Source organism: Triplophysa dalaica, chromosome 2, assembly GCF_015846415.1.
Source record: "Triplophysa dalaica isolate WHDGS20190420 chromosome 2, ASM1584641v1, whole genome shotgun sequence".
NCBI classification, from domain to species: Eukaryota; Metazoa; Chordata; class Actinopteri; order Cypriniformes; family Nemacheilidae; genus Triplophysa; species Triplophysa dalaica.
In genome coordinates this window covers 15,206,528-15,223,645 of record NC_079543.1, presented here as the reverse complement: position 1 = coordinate 15,223,645, position 17,118 = coordinate 15,206,528, and positions in this window count along the sequence as shown.

The window sequence follows — 17,118 nt, the reverse complement described above, 5'->3', positions numbered from 1 at the left end:
TGACAAACAAGGATTTGGCAGTGAAAACAGTATTTTGTGTAAAACTGGCTTCTTCCATAATGAAGACGGGCGTTAAATAAACGATCACAGTCAGTTTTCATAAACGCTTATTCTGAGTGCCTTGAGAGTGAGAAACAAGGATTTGGCAGTGAAAACAGCATTTTGTGTAAAACTGGCTTCTTGCATAATGAAGAAAGGAGTAAACTAAAGGATCACAGTCAGTTTTCTTAAACGCTCATTCTGAGTGCTGGAGAGTGACAAACAAGGATTTGGCAGTGAAAACAGCATTTTGTGTACAACTGGCTTCTGCATAATGAAGAAGGACGTTAAATAAAAGATCACAGTCAGTTTTCTTAAACGCTCATTCTGAGTGCCTGGAGAGTGACAAACAAAGATTTGGCAGTGAAAACAGCATTTTGTGTAAAACTGGTTTCTTGCATAATGAAGAAGGGAGTTAAATAAAGGATCACATTCATTTTTCTTAAACGCTCATTCTGAATGCTGGGAGAGTGTGAAACAAGGATTTGGCCCTGAAAACTGCATTTTGTGTAAAACTGGCTTCTTGCATAATGAAGACGGTAAATAAAGGATCACAGTCAGTTTCCTTAAACGCTCATTCTGAGTGCTGGGAGAGTGAGAAACAAGGATTTGGGATTGAAAATTGCAATTTGTGTAAAACTGGCTGTGTGCATGATGAAAAAGGGGCGTTAAATAAAGGATCAGAGTCAGTTTTCTTAAACGCTCATTCTGAGTGCTGGGAGAGTAAGAAACAACGATTTGGCCCTGAAAACTGCATTTTGTTTAATACTGGCTTGTTGCATAATGAAGAAGGGCGTTAAATAAAGGATCACAGTCAGTTTTCATAAACCCTTATTCTGAGTGCCTGGAGAGTGAGAAAAAAGGATTTGGCTGTGAAAACAGCATTTTGTGTAAAACTGGCTTCTGCATAATGAAGAAGGGCGTTAAATAAAGGTTCAGAGTCAGTTTTCTTAAACGCTCATTCTCAGTGCCTGGAGAATGAGAAACAAGGATTTGGCACTGAAAACTGCATTTTGTGTAAAACTGGCTTCTTGCCTAATGAAGAAGGGCGTTAAATAAAAGATCACAGTCATTTTTCTTAAACGCTCATTCTGAGAGCCTGGAGAATGAGAAACAATGATTTGGGATTGAAAATTGCATTTTGTGTAAAACTGGCTTCTTGCATAATGAAGAAGGGCGTTAAATAAAGGATCACAGTCAGCTTTCTTAAACGCTCATTCTGACTGCTGGGAGAGTGAGAAACAAAGATTTGGGATTGTAAAAAGCATTTTGTGTAAAACTGGCTCCTTGCAACATGAAAAAGCAGCGTTAAATAAATGATCACAGTCAGTTTTCTTAAACAATCATTCTGAGTGCCTGGAGAGTGACAAACAAGGATTTGGCAGTGAAAACAACATTTTGTGTAAAACTGGCTGTGTGCATGATGAAAAAAGGGCGTTAAATAAAGGATCACAGTCAGTTTTCTTAAACACTCATTCTGAGTGATGGTAGAGTGAGAAACAAGGATTTGGCACTGAAAACTGCATTTTATGTAAAACTGGCTGTGTGCATGATGAAAAAGGGCGTTAAATAAAGGATCAGAGTCAGTTTTCTTAAACGCTCATTCTGTGTGCTGGGAGAGTTAGAAACAAGGATTTGGGATTGAAAATTGCATTTTGTGTAAAACTGGCTGTGTGCATAATGAAAAAGTTCCTTTAGGAAAGGATCAGAGTCAGTTTTTTTTAAACGCTCATTCTGAGTGCCTGGAGAGTGACAAACAAGGATTTGGCAGTGAAAACAGTATTTTGTGTAAAACTGGCTTCTTCCATAATGAAGACGGGCGTTAAATAAACGATCACAGTCAGTTTTCATAAACGCTTATTCTGAGTGCCTTGAGAGTGAGAAACAAGGATTTGGCAGTGAAAACAGCATTTTGTGTAAAACTGGCTTCTTGCATAATGAAGAAAGGAGTAAACTAAAGGATCACAGTCAGTTTTCTTAAACGCTCATTCTGAGTGCTGGAGAGTGACAAACAAGGATTTGGCAGTGAAAACAGCATTTTGTGTACAACTGGCTTCTGCATAATGAAGAAGGACGTTAAATAAAAGATCACAGTCAGTTTTCTAAAACGCTCATTCTGAGTGCCTGGAGAGTGACAAACAAAGATTTGGCAGTGAAAACAGCATTTTGTGTAAAACTGGTTTCTTGCATAATGAAGAAGGGAGTTAAATAAAGGATCACATTCATTTTTCTTAAACGCTCATTCTGAATGCTGGGAGAGTGTGAAACAAGGATTTGGCCCTGAAAACTGCATTTTGTGTAAAACTGGCTTCTTGCATAATGAAGACGGTAAATAAAGGATCACAGTCAGTTTCCTTAAACGCTCATTCTGAGTGCTGGGAGAGTGAGAAACAAGGATTTGGGATTGAAAATTGCAATTTGTGTAAAACTGGCTGTGTGCATGATGAAAAAGGGGCGTTAAATAAAGGATCAGAGTCAGTTTTCTTAAACGCTCATTCTGAGTGCTGGGAGAGTGAGAAACAAGGATTTGGCCCTGAAACTGCATTTTGTGTTAAACTGGCTTCTTGTCTAGTGAAGAAGGGCGTTAAATAAAGGATCACAGTCAGTTTTATTAAACGCTCATTCTGAGTGCTGGGAGAGTGCCAAACAAAGATTTGGGATTGAAAAAAGCATTTTGTGTAAAACTGGCTGCTTGCATCATGAAAAAGGAGCGTTAAATAAATGATCACAGTCAGTTTAACTTAAACAATCATTCTGAGTGCTGGGAGAGTGAGAAACAAGGATTTTGCAGTGAAAACAGCATTTTGTGTAAAACTGGCTTCTTTTGCATAATGAAGAAGGGTTTTAAATAAAGGATCACAGTCAGTTTTCTTAAACACTCATTCTGAGTGCTGGGAGAGTGAGAAACAAAGATTTGGGATTGAAAAAAGCATTTTGTGTAAAACTGGCTGCTTGCATCATGAAAAAGGAGCGTTAAATAAATGATCACAGTCAGTTTTACTTAAACAATCATTCTGAGTGCTGGGAGAGTGAGAAACAAGGATTTGGCACTGAAAACTGCATTTTATGTAAAACTGGCTGTGTGCATGATGAAAAAGGGCGTTAAATAAAGGATCAGAGTCAGTTTTCTTAAACGCTCATTCTGAGTGCTGGGAGAGTGAGAAACAAGGATTTGGACCTGAAACTGCATTTTGTGAAAAACTGGCTTCTTGTCCAGAGAAGAAGGGCGTTAAATAAAGGATCACAGTCAGTTTTCTTAAACGCTCATTCTGAGTGCCTGGAGAGTGACAAACAAGGATTTGGCAGTGAAAACAACATTTTGTGTAAAACTGGCTGTGTGCATGACGAAAAAGGGCGTTAAACAAAGGATCACAGTCAGTTTTCTTAAACACTCATTCTGAGTGATGGTAGAGTGAGAAACAAGGATTTGGCACTGAAAACTGCATTTTATGTAAAACTGGCTGTGTGCATAATGAAAAAGTTCCTTTAGGAAAGGATCAGAGTCAGTTTTTTTTAAACGCTCATTCTGAATGCCTGGAGAGTGACAAACAAGGATTTGGCGCTTAAAACTGCATTTTGTGTAAAACTGGCTTCTTGCATAATGAAGACGGGCGTTAAATACAGAATCACAGTCAGTTTTTTTAAACGCTCATTCTGAGTGCTGGGAGACTGAGAAACAAGGATTTGGCAGTGGAAACAGCATTTTGTGTACAACTGGCTTCTGCATAATGAAGAAGGACGTTAAATAAAAGATCACAGTCAGTTTTCTTAAACGCTCATTCTGATTGCTGGGAGAGTGAGAAACAAGGATTTGGCAGTGAAAACAGCATTTTGTGTAAAACTGGCTTCTTGCATAATGAAGACGGGCGTTAAGTAAAGGATCACAGTCAGTTTTCGTAAACTCTCATTCTGAGTGCCTGGAGAGTGAGAAACAAGAATTTGGCAGTGAAAACAGCATTTTGTGTAAAACTGGTTTCTTGCATAATGAAGAAGGGAGTTAAATAAAGGATCACATTCAGTTTTCTTAAACGCTCATTCTGAGTGCTGGGAGAGTGAGAAACAAGGATTTGGGATTGAAAATTGCATTTTGTGTAAAACTGGCTGTGTGCATGATGAAAAAGGGCGTTAAACAAAGGATCAGAGTCAGTTTTCTTAAACGCTCATTCTGAGTGCTGGGAGAGTGAGAAACAAGGATTTGGCCCTGAAACTGCATTTTGTGTTAAACTGGCTTCTTGTCTAGTGAAGAAGGGCGTTAAATAAAAGATCACAGTTATTTTTCTTAAACGCTCATTCTGAGAGCCTGGAGAATGAGAAACAAGGATTTGGGATTGAAAATTGCATTTTGTGTAAAACTGGCTTCTTGCATAATGAAGACGGGCGTTAAGTAAAGGATCACAGTCAGTTTTCGTAAACTCTCATTCTGAGTGCCTGGAGAGTGAGAAACAAGAATTTGGCAGTGAAAACAGCATTTTGTGTAAAACTGGTTTCTTGCATGATGAAAAAGGGCGTTAAATAAAGGATCAGAGTCAGTTTTCTTAAACGCTCATTCTGTGTGCTGGGAGAGTTAGAAACAAGGATTTGGGATTGAAAATTGCATTTTGTGTAAAACTGGCTGTGTGCATAATGAAAAAGTTCCTTTAGGAAAGGATCAGAGTCAGTTTTTTTTAAACGCTCATTCTGAGTGCCTGGAGAGTGACAAACAAGGATTTGGCAGTGAAAACAGTATTTTGTGTAAAACTGGCTTCTTCCATAATGAAGACGGGCGTTAAATAAACGATCACAGTCAGTTTTCATAAACGCTTATTCTGAGTGCCTTGAGAGTGAGAAACAAGGATTTGGCAGTGAAAACAGCATTTTGTGTAAAACTGGCTTCTTGCATAATGAAGAAAGGAGTAAACTAAAGGATCACAGTCAGTTTTCTTAAACGCTCATTCTGAGTGCTGGAGAGTGACAAACAAGGATTTGGCAGTGAAAACAGCATTTTGTGTACAACTGGCTTCTGCATAATGAAGAAGGACGTTAAATAAAAGATCACAGTCAGTTTTCTTAAACGCTCATTCTGAGTGCCTGGAGAGTGACAAACAAAGATTTGGCAGTGAAAACAGCATTTTGTGTAAAACTGGTTTCTTGCATAATGAAGAAGGGAGTTAAATAAAGGATCACATTCATTTTTCTTAAACGCTCATTCTGAATGCTGGGAGAGTGTGAAACAAGGATTTGGCCCTGAAAACTGCATTTTGTGTAAAACTGGCTTCTTGCATAATGAAGACGGTAAATAAAGGATCACAGTCAGTTTCCTTAAACGCTCATTCTGAGTGCTGGGAGAGTGAGAAACAAGGATTTGGGATTGAAAATTGCAATTTGTGTAAAACTGGCTGTGTGCATGATGAAAAAGGGGCGTTAAATAAAGGATCAGAGTCAGTTTTCTTAAACGCTCATTCTGAGTGCTGGGAGAGTGAGAAACAAGGATTTGGCCCTGAAACTGCATTTTGTGTTAAACTGGCTTCTTGTCTAGTGAAGAAGGGCGTTAAATAAAGGATCACAGTCAGTTTTATTAAACGCTCATTCTGAGTGCTGGGAGAGTGCCAAACAAAGATTTGGGATTGAAAAAAGCATTTTGTGTAAAACTGGCTGCTTGCATCATGAAAAAGGAGCGTTAAATAAATGATCACAGTCAGTTTAACTTAAAGAATCATTCTGAGTGCTGGGAGAGTGAGAAACAAGGATTTTGCAGTGAAAACAGCATTTTGTGTAAAACTGGCTTCTTTTGCATAATGAAGAAGGGTTTTAAATAAAGGATCACAGTCAGTTTTCTTAAACACTCATTCTGAGTGCTGGGAGAGTGAGAAACAAAGATTTGGGATTGAAAAAAGCATTTTGTGTAAAACTGGCTGCTTGCATCATGAAAAAGGAGCGTTAAATAAATGATCACAGTCAGTTTTACTTAAACAATCATTCTGAGTGCTGGGAGAGTGAGAAACAAGGATTTGGCACTGAAAACTGCATTTTATGTAAAACTGGCTGTGTGCATGATGAAAAAGGGCGTTAAATAAAGGATCAGAGTCAGTTTTCTTAAACGCTCATTCTGAGTGCTGGGAGAGTGAGAAACAAGGATTTGGACCTGAAACTGCATTTTGTGTAAAACTGGCTTCTTGTCCAGAGAAGAAGGGCGTTAAATAAAGGATCACAGTCAGTTTTCTTAAACGCTCATTCTGAGTGCCTGGAGAGTGACAAACAAGGATTTGGCAGTGAAAACAACATTTTGTGTAAAACTGGCTGTGTGCATGACGAAAAAGGGCGTTAAACAAAGGATCACAGTCAGTTTTCTTAAACACTCATTCTGAGTGATGGTAGAGTGAGAAACAAGGATTTGGCACTGAAAACTGCATTTTATGTAAAACTGGCTGTGTGCATAATGAAAAAGTTCCTTTAGGAAAGGATCAGAGTCAGTTTTTTTTAAACGCTCATTCTGAATGCCTGGAGAGTGACAAACAAGGATTTGGCGCTTAAAACTGCATTTTGTGTAAAACTGGCTTCTTGCATAATGAAGACGGGCGTTAAATACAGAATCACAGTCAGTTTTTTTAAACGCTCATTCTGAGTGCTGGGAGACTGAGAAACAAGGATTTGGCAGTGGAAACAGCATTTTGTGTACAACTGGCTTCTGCATAATGAAGAAGGACGTTAAATAAAAGATCACAGTCAGTTTTCTTAAACGCTCATTCTGATTGCTGGGAGAGTGAGAAACAAGGATTTGGCAGTGAAAACAGCATTTTGTGTAAAACTGGCTTCTTGCATAATGAAGACGGGCGTTAAGTAAAGGATCACAGTCAGTTTTCGTAAACTCTCATTCTGAGTGCCTGGAGAGTGAGAAACAAGAATTTGGCAGTGAAAACAGCATTTTGTGTAAAACTGGTTTCTTGCATAATGAAGAAGGGAGTTAAATAAAGGATCACATTCAGTTTTCTTAAACGCTCATTCTGAGTGCTGGGAGAGTGAGAAACAAGGATTTGGGATTGAAAATTGCATTTTGTGTAAAACTGGCTGTGTGCATGATGAAAAAGGGCGTTAAACAAAGGATCAGAGTCAGTTTTCTTAAACGCTCATTCTGAGTGCTGGGAGAGTGAGAAACAAGGATTTGGCCCTGAAACTGCATTTTGTGTTAAACTGGCTTCTTGTCTAGTGAAGAAGGGCGTTAAATAAAGGATCACAGTCAGTTTTCTTAAACGCTCATACTGAGTGCCTGGAGAGTGACAAACAAGGATTTGGCAGTGAAAACAACATTTTGTGTAAAACTGGCTTCTTGCATAATGAAGAAGGGAGTTAAATAAAGGATCACAGTCAGTTTTCTTAAATGCTCATTCTGAGTGCTGGGAGAGTGAGAAACAACGATTTGGCCCTGAAAACTGCATTTTGTGTAAAACGTCTTGGTTACGTATGTAACCTCAGTTCCCTGATGGAGGGAACGAGACGTTGTGTCGAGAACGACAGATGGGGTTCGCCCTTGAGAACCAATCAACTCTGACTACTATAGAAAAGGCCAATGAAATTTGGCGAATGCAATTTGCATGCCGGGCTCCGCCCCCGGAAATCCGGTATAAAAGGAGGCCGGCGTGCAGCATTCACTTACCTTTGTTCTGAAGAGCCTGAGACCTCTCAAACTGCAGCAGAATACGATACGTGTTCGTGGCATAAGGGACACAACGTCTCGTTCCCTCCATCAGGGAACTGAGGTTACATACGTAACCAAGACGTTCCCTTTCTGTCGGTCTCTCGACGTTGTGTCGAGAACGACAGATGGGGTTGCCTATGGAAAACGCCACAACGCTGTATCGCGTCACAATCTCTAGCGAAGCGACGGTAACAAGCCTGGGCGTGTCGTCTCGAAGCTTTCGTGAGACTGTAACCTTCCAGTGTGGTGGTCGGGGGGTTCCAGAGCTTTCTTGGAGAAAGATGGGTACAGCCCTGACCGGTAACTTTCACGGACGTGGCCTTAGCTCTCTATAGGCGAGAGGCCGTCCAGATCAGTTTACACCGGGTAAGCGCGACTCTTAATCAGAGAAGCGCTACAGAGGCCACCTCCTACCCGTGGGGAGGAATATGGTGGATATAGGTATGGTCTCGTCCTTGGAGGAGAACGCATGGAACGTGCGGACTGAGTAGTTAACCGCGAGGTGGAGGCCCACCTGGGGAAGCTCATGGGTTACCAGGAGTGGGAACCATTCTCATGAGGATACATCAGACGGAACAGCCCACGGAGGGGGTGTTACAGACGTCCGGTAGCACTAGGTCCGGTTAGAGCTATCTGTGATAGCTCACATGGTATCCCGGCCTAAGGGGGAAGGCTGCTCTGCCCAGCCAGCCCCCAGGGGGTGCTTGTTTGGTGATGGATGGAATGCCTATTCTTAACCAGTGTCTGGGTAAGAAGGGAGGCTGGTGAGGTACCAGTTTCTTAGCGATGTGTTCGGGTAAGAAGAAAAGGTAAATAGCACACTGACCCAACCTGTTAGAGGGTGGAAAGGTGCTTTCGCAGGCATACGCCCCCCCGGATGCCAGTCCTACATGTCGCCACGCAGGACGTGGGCTGACACCGGGTTTACGCGAAGGTTGTTAACCCTTGCGAAGGTGTTTGGGCATAGCCCAACCCGCAGCTCTACAGATGTCTGCTAGTGGGGCGCTTCTGCCAGTGTCCAGGAGGTGGCTAAACTCCGTGTGGAGTGAGCCCTCACTGCCAATGGGCATGGGAGATTCTGAGATCGGAATGCCGTCGTAACGGCGTCCACGACCCAGTGCGCCAGCCTCTGTTTGGAGACAGTCTTCCCCTTCTGCTGTCCTCCAACAGACACGGAGCTGGTCAGAGCTTCAGAGCTCTGCGTGCGGTCCAGTACGTACTGGACACAACACTAATCGGGTTGGGTCTTCCTCCCCTATGGGGAGCGCCTGCAAGTTCACCACTTGGCCCCGGAGGGAGTAGTGGGAACTTCTTGGGCACGCATCCGGGCCTGGGTCTCAAGATAACGTGAGAGTTTCCAGGGCCGAGTTTAAGGCAATCCAGGGACACGGAGGATGCTCGGTGGTCCCCTACCCTCTTGAAGGAAGTGAGCGCCGTCAGGAGGGCCGTCTTACTCTATGAGGAAGATCGGAACCTCCGAGGGGCTCTTTGGGGGGCCCTGAGGCTCCCCAGGACCACTTAGGGTCCCAAGAGGGTATGGAGCGGAGATGAGGCGGATTCCGCCCTCTCGCTGCTTAGGAACCTGGTGACCAGGTCGTGTTGCCCTAGAAACTTTCCACCGACTGAGTCGTGATGAGTGGCAATAGCGACTACATACACTTTCAGTGTGGAAGGGAGATGTTAGTCTCCAGTCTCGTGAGAAGGGGAACACAATCCTGATCAAGCACCTCAGTGGGTCTTTCTCGTTGAGAAAGACACCAGGACGAGAAGAGGCACCGTCTAGAGGCGTGTAACCGCCTAGTAGATGGGGCCCTAGCCTGGTTGATGGTCTCAGCCGTATAGGGGGAGTAGCCATCTTAGGATCTTCTCGTCCCGTCTAGAGACCAGACATGGGTGTTCCAGAGGTCTGATCTGGGATGCCAGAACGTGTCCTTCCCCTGAGAGAGCAGGTCCTCTGTCAGGGGAATGGTTCAGGGGGAGTCGCTGTCCAGAGCATCGGCTCTGAGGCCAAGTGCGGTTAGACCGGTGTGGTGTAACCAATAACACTTGGTGCTCCTGCTCCCTGACCTTGCACAGAGTCTGTACAAGAAGGCTCCTGGGGGGGGGAAGGTGTGCTTCCGCCCATCCCGCGGCCAGCTGTGCGCAAGGATATCCGTGCCGAGGGCAGGGACTATCAAGCGGGCAAATGGTGGTGTTACGGGAGGTGAACAGGTTTTACCTGGGCCTACCCGAACAGCCTCCAAATGAGCTGGACTGCACGGGGGTGGAGTCGCCACTCTCCACGAGGCATAAACTGGCGAGAAAGCACGTCGGCTGTCTAGTTCAGTTTGCCCGGGGTGTGTGGCCTGCAGGGAACGAGTCACCTGTTGACTCCACCGGAGGAGGCGTCGAGCAAGTTGTGTTTAGCTGCTGTGTGCGAACGCCACCCTGACGATCTGTATTCGCTACAGCTATAGTGCTGTCCTCGGAACAGCACGTGCATGTCTCGCACGAGAGGCCGTAGCCTGCTCAGTGCAAGTAGCATAGCCCACAACTCTTGGCAATTGATATGCCAGCGCAGGCGGGGGTTCGTCCAACACCCCACCTGCGTGCCCGTTGCACACTACACCGCACCCCTGCAGGGAGACTTCAGTCGTCACCACGACCTGCCTCATAACCTGCTCAGAGGGACCTGAGTCCGTCGAAAAAGTCATAAAGACTAGGGGTAATGGTGCGTCGGCAGCAGGGCGGCATCACCATGCGCCTGCTGCCGGTGTGCCACGCTCTCCTCGGAACTCGACTCTGAAACCAGTGTTGGTGCGGTGTCATGTGCATCAACTCGAGGGGTATTAACCCACGAGGATGCCATGTGTCCCAGGAGCCTCTGAATTGTTTCAGGGGGACCGCTGTCTGCCTAAAATGTTCATTTCAGACAGTTCAACACTGGTTGGGCACAACTGCGGACAGGTGTGCCGACATGGTGACAGAGTTGAGTTCCATACCGAGAAAGAGGATGCTCTGCACTGGGGAGAGCTTGCCCCTCTCTTGGTTGACCTGGAGTCCCAATCGACCTAGGTGCCGGAGCACCAGGTCCCTTTGTGTACATAACAGATCTCGCGAGTGTGCCAAGATAGGCCAGTCGCTGAGATAGTTTAGTACCCGCTCGCCTTCCTCCTCTCAGGGAGAAAGGGCGGTCAGGGACAGACCGAAAGGGAGGACTCTGTACTGATATGCCCGCCTCTCGCACGCGAACCGTGGGAACGGCCGGTGTCGAGGAGGATCGAGACATGAAAGTAAGCGTCCTTCAGGTCGATTGCCACGAACCAATCCTGACACCTCATAGATGTCAGGACGCGCCTCTGTGTGAGCACCCTGAATGGCAGCTTGTGAAGGTGCTCTGTTCAGGGTACGCAGCCTTTGGGGGCAACCCGCCGTCTTTCTTGGGAACGATGAAGTGCGGGTGGTGACCCACTGAACATCTTGGTTTTGAGGGACGAACTCGATGCCTGTTTTGCCAGAAGGGTGGTGACCTCTACCCGAAGTACGGATGCGTCCCTGCCTCTGACAGAGGGAGAGATGATGCCCCGAAACTTGGGTGAGTCTCTGGCGAACTGGATCGAGTAACCAAGACGGACCGCCCTCATTAGCCAGCGAGACAGTGTGGGCAGCTCTCGAGCTCCCAGGGACTGTGACAGGGTGACCAAGGGGACGGTCTGCTTCATCATTCCCACGGGGGGTGGTTCGTCGGCTGGCGGAGCTAACCATGTCGCGGGGAGTCCCCGGAGGGAAGGTTTTGCTCCGCCTGCTTACCTGCCTGGCGGGACAACGGCACGCACTGTCGGTTTGAGAGTGGTGACGGCTGTCGTATGTGTACGACCTCACGCCTCGCCAGGGTGTGAGGTCGGTTCGCCGAGCACAGTCCAGTGGAGTGTGCGATCGGCTGCAAGTAAACCCTGGGAGAACAGAAAACTCAGTGAGTAAGTGGGCGCCAAGCCCTAACAAGGGCCCGGCTTTGGTGACGAGGAAGGAGTCGTCCCGTACCGACCGATCAGAGCCGTGGCTGTGAAGGTTCGGGCCCGATGTTGTTCTCCCTGGGGTCTTCCCGTCAGTGTCCCATCTCGCGAGGAGGTTGCTGACGGGGTGGAGGTTTCCCCCTCGACCTCTGCTTCCGGGGTGCCGCCTGTGGGGGCACAGGAACCGGAGCCGATGTCGAAAGGGTCCTGGGTTGCAGGGAAGCAGACGTCACGTGAGATCTCGGAGGCCTGTAGGCGGCCGAGTCGCGGCGTGAAAAAAATGTGGTTAATTGCCACTGTCTGCTTCGCCGTCAAAAAACTGCTGAGCGCAGTCCTCGACGGTGTTACCAACAACCCACCCTGCGAGATGAGTGCATCAAGAAAGCGGACCTCCTTGCTGTCACTCTTCTGCACAAGGTATAGCCGGGGGTGTCTCTCCTGGACCACTACCGTGGACATCGTCCGACCCAGGGCCCGTGCCGCCGCCTTAGTCGCCCGTAGAGCGCTGTCAGCGGTGGCACGGAGATCCTGCATTATACCCGGGTCGGCCTTACCCTCGTGGAGCCCTCTCAACGCCCTGGCCTGGCGGACCTGCAGGATGGCCAAGGCATAGAGAGAGGAGGCAGCCTGGCCCGCAACATCGCAAGCTTTCGACACCAGTGATGCCGAAGTCTTACGTGCTTTGGACGGTAGGAGTGGTCGATCCCCCCCCAGGTGGTAGCCGTCCGCGGCACAGGTGCACCGCAGGCGGACGTTCCACCCGGGGGATCTCGACGCAGTCCTTGGCTGCCTCACCATCGAGGGAAGTAAGGGAGCCGGAGCTGGTTTCACTGGAACGGTCCGTGAGTGGAGCGTTCCAAGTTTTACACAGCTCCTCATGCACCTCCGGGAAAAACATGGCACCCGGGGTGGGCGCGGTTTGCACCGCGCACCGACCTCGGGAACCACGTATCCCCGGGTTAGCACGGATGACATCACTTCTGCTTCCTCCTGAACTCGACCGCTGGGGGTGGAGTTTGGATTCGGCAGAGTCGGATGCCAGTCTCCCTCCGATGCTGCGAGCGACATCTCATCTACGTCACACATCGTTTCCGAGTGTGTGCGTGAGGATCCGGACGGTATGCCACCGCCGGTTGGGGAACGTTCAGAAGAGCGAATCGGGGTGCGATCGGCCCGTGAGCACTTGGCTGGCGGGTTTACGTTCGCAGAGTTCCCCGTATCACTAACGCTGCTAACGTGGGTGGTCATCGGGGCCGTAGCCACAGATGTCACAGCCCGGGTAGCAGACGAAATGGTGGCTGGTTCCCGTAGGAAGACAGCCACCCGTGACCGCAACTTCTGAATGACAATCTGCCCGCAGTGCAGGCAGATGTGTCAACGAACGCTGCTTCAGTGTGCTGGACGCCCAGACACCTAATGCAGCGATCGTGTCCATCCCCCTCCTCGATGAGGGTGCCGCACCCAAGAGAACAGCGGGACATGCCGCGCTGGAGAATGCTCAGTCAGTCCTGAAAAGGACTTTTAGAAAAAATCTCTAACACCTCCGGAACCGCCGAGACGCCCAGGGGAAGGTCGCTGCAGGAAGGGACGATCCGCTGTAACACGTCGTAGCACCAGCGTGTAGTTGTAGAGGATTGAATCCTGAGTTGTACTCATGAGCGATGGCTCTGAAGAACAAAAGGTAAGTGAATGCTGCACGCCGGCCTCCTTTTATACCGGATTTCCGGGGGCGGAGCCCGGCATGCAAATTGCATTCGCCAAATTTCATTGGCCTTTTCTATAGTAGTCAGAGTTGATTGGTTCTCAAGGGCGAACCCCATCTGTCGTTCTCGACACAACGTCGAGAGACCGACAGAAAGGGAACAGCGATTTATACAAATATACTATATATATACATATAAAAACAATATACAAATATAATAATTAAAATGGATTCATTGATTTCTATTGTTGTGGTGCTGTATTACTGTTTCTTGTTTTTGTATTGAATTTAAATTTTAATATGATTCTTGTTCTCAGAAATATCATATAAACAAAAATAAATGGAAAATCCCATCAATACATTTGTTCATTTTCATAATGTTGTGTCAAAAATATTAAATGTGCCATGTGTGTACCTGACACATGGGAGTCTGGATGTGGTTGTTTTGTTTAACTGTTCATTGTATAAAATAATATTAGATTTTTCTTTCATGCATTTATTCTTCCCTTCTTCTAATTCGTCATATTCTGTCTCAACACTGTTTATCGTCGTATCAAAGTGAGGTAATGAGCCAAGACAGCCCTGCCATTTCTGACAAACAACAACACACGCTTCCTCCCTAATTGAATCAGTAGAAAGCATGATGATCGAGATAAAAGCATTTCTATTTATGACAAGTTATAGAAAAATCTATAAAATTCATTCAAGATTAATAAAAGCATCTCAACAAACAGTAACTTAACTTTTTTAACTTATTTTTGCTGGATTCGATTGACTTGGGAATGATATTTTGTGAATCAGCTTTTGCTCTTTACATAAGCTTGTTTGTTGTTGTCTTGTTATTGCTGTAGATGACTGAAGTTTACGTTCTGCTTCTGTTTGTGCTAAAACGACTTTCACTTTGCCTCAGCGCTCAAACTTCCTAAAGCTCCTGCGCAAACCCTGAGGTAAAAGGTTCACATCCTAGCAGGGATTTCACTGTTGGCGGGACAGTTAACAAATGACAGCTGCTAATTTGCAGTATGCTGATGTGGTAATTATGGTCCTGATTTATTCTGCAGTCCAGACAGTCTGTATTAGACAGAGGGATACCCTTTAGGACCTGGATGGCATTTAGCCTCCCGAACAGTCCAATACTGGAAGAGAGGGAGATTAGTGGAGAAACATCTTTGTCTGGAGAGACAATGTCAGAAAGGACACAACAGGAAATAAACTTTGATCTTTACTAGGCCTAGTCAGGAATGGATTTGCCATGTAGAGAAGCAATACATTTTTCCCGGACAGGCTGTTAAATTCTAAAAGATGCTTTAAAGAGTTTTAAAGGGGAGAAACTAGTGAGATTACAAAGCCACACTGGTGGATAAATGGGATATAATGCACCCCCTTCTTTATTTAAAATGTGAGTTTAAAAGTTGAATTCTGTGAGCTTTAAAGATGGGTCTCTCTTATCACATAATCCTCTTAATTAACTTAACATTTCAACATTAGGGGTGTATGAGAACTTTTTTAAGGTTTAAAAAGCATCTCAGCGGGATATCGGGTTATAGCGGGTTAAGTGAATGCCCAGGGATTGCAGAGCTGTAATCTACAACCAGCGTGGCTGCTTTGAAGTAACTGAAATACAAGATATATTTTTCATCACTTTTGTTTGCATCATAACTCCCAATTACTTATGACCAGTAGCTAATCAATATTATATACAAAAAATACGAGGCCACTCTAAATCTTGCCTATGATCAGAATTTCTATATGTGGGTAGTTCACAAATAAATGTGTAAAGGTGTCCCATGGTGTCACAGCAAAAAACAAAAAAAAAACTAGCGTAAGACAGAAATGTATGTTCTTTGTTATTTTCTATTATTAATATTAATCATGTAAAATATATTATTAACGGTCACATTTTTTGCTGTTACACCTAGGACATACGAATGGTATATGTCAACTACGCATGTATTGTGGCCATACTAATAAAAAGAAACCTCAAGAGTGACGAAGTCACCAAACAGCAATGTGCAAGATTGAGAGCATACCAAAACGCATGAAAGTTATTTACATTTACATTTAGGCATTTGGCAGACGCTTTTATCCAAAGCGACTTACATTGCTTTATCCTATACATTTTACATAGGTATTTGCAATCCCCTGGAATCGAACCCACAACCTGTTAACGCAATGCTCTTACCACTGAGCTACAGGAAAGTTATGATTAAACACCTGTAATTCCATCAAATTGCTTCAAATATTCATGTTTGTAAATGCTTCTAACAATCTTACCTGTCATTAAATAACATTTTTGTTATTTTAATCAGTTTGAGCATTTTTATTTCTGTAAAAAATACACATACCTTTAAATAGTACATAAAAATGTATATTGTTTTTTTCAAGACCTGTGTCAAAGTACCATTTTTTTTAAAATCTCATTAAATTGCCGTCCCATAGTGTCACTGTACATTTCTGTAAATGTTATAAAAGTTTGCATGAAAGAATCAAAGAGATGTCAATCATTCCCCCTACTGTTTATCAGATATGATGTCATAACTACCTGTTAAATCTGAAAAGGTGCCAAATACAGAAAACAAACACAAAACAGCCTCTACATTTTAATGAAGGGAGGGATTCATAGGGTGCTGTGAGAGGTCAGAGGGTCTCTGGACGGATTAACTCAGAAGGGACTTGCAGTAGAGATGGTAGACTCAAGCCCATCTGCACTGAACACCTGCTGGACCTGAGACTAATGCTAATGAACTCACAACATCACACCCTGCATCTCTCTCTCTTTATTTTTCCTCTCTCTCCAACCAGCCTCAGACATACTGAAGGGAGGGTCCCTGACTGTAGGCAACAGCAGACATACAGCAGTGTAAATCAGACAAATTCTCTGCAGGTAACCTTCAGCTCAGCTCAAGAACACCGACACAATCTGTATACATGAATCCTTTATTGTTGGCCCCAAAATCAAATAACTCTCACCCCGCTCTGACAGGGAAATTGCTACTTACACTCTCAGGGCCTTCAGTTGCGCGGTCTCTTTCAATCTGTGGGTCGGCTTTTTTGGCTTGCTGGTGATTTCAGGAACAATTTTTAATAGAGGCTTATGAAAGTGGAGAGAGAACGACTCTGACATTTTCAATTCTCTGTACACAGCCCCAAGAGATGCTCAAATTTCCCAAGGTCATGAAAGCTGGCCTTACTGACAAAACCTGAGTGAGACACATGCACACAAACTCTGATACTGAGAACAAACGTTATACAAATAGACGGGACACAACAACAGACTTTCTCTCCTCGGCTTCCTCCCTTTGTTTGCTAGGCACTGCATCTCAGTCAAAAGAAATCTGCCTCATAAATGCTTCCATTATAATTTTAAGACTTGCGGAAAACAATTTAAGGCTGTCTGATCCCCACTCCCATTGCAATTTTTCTCACTTTTTCATTCTTTCTTTTCCCTCGCTGACATTAGAATTTACATTTTTTTGTTAAGGTGCTCAGTGTTTGTCAGGCTTTCTCCCCATGCCCCACTATACCAATCGTAAGACGGTGGAAGGTTAATCGGGCGTGATATATGATAACTTCCGCTACATCACAAATCATAACATCCCTGGAGGTAGGTCAAAGCCCAAAGTCCTTAAGTGGTCCGTGGAGACCAGAAACTCCGTTATAAGATTGATCTTCAAACTAGTCTGTCAAGTGGTCTCTCAGCCTAACTAGATCTG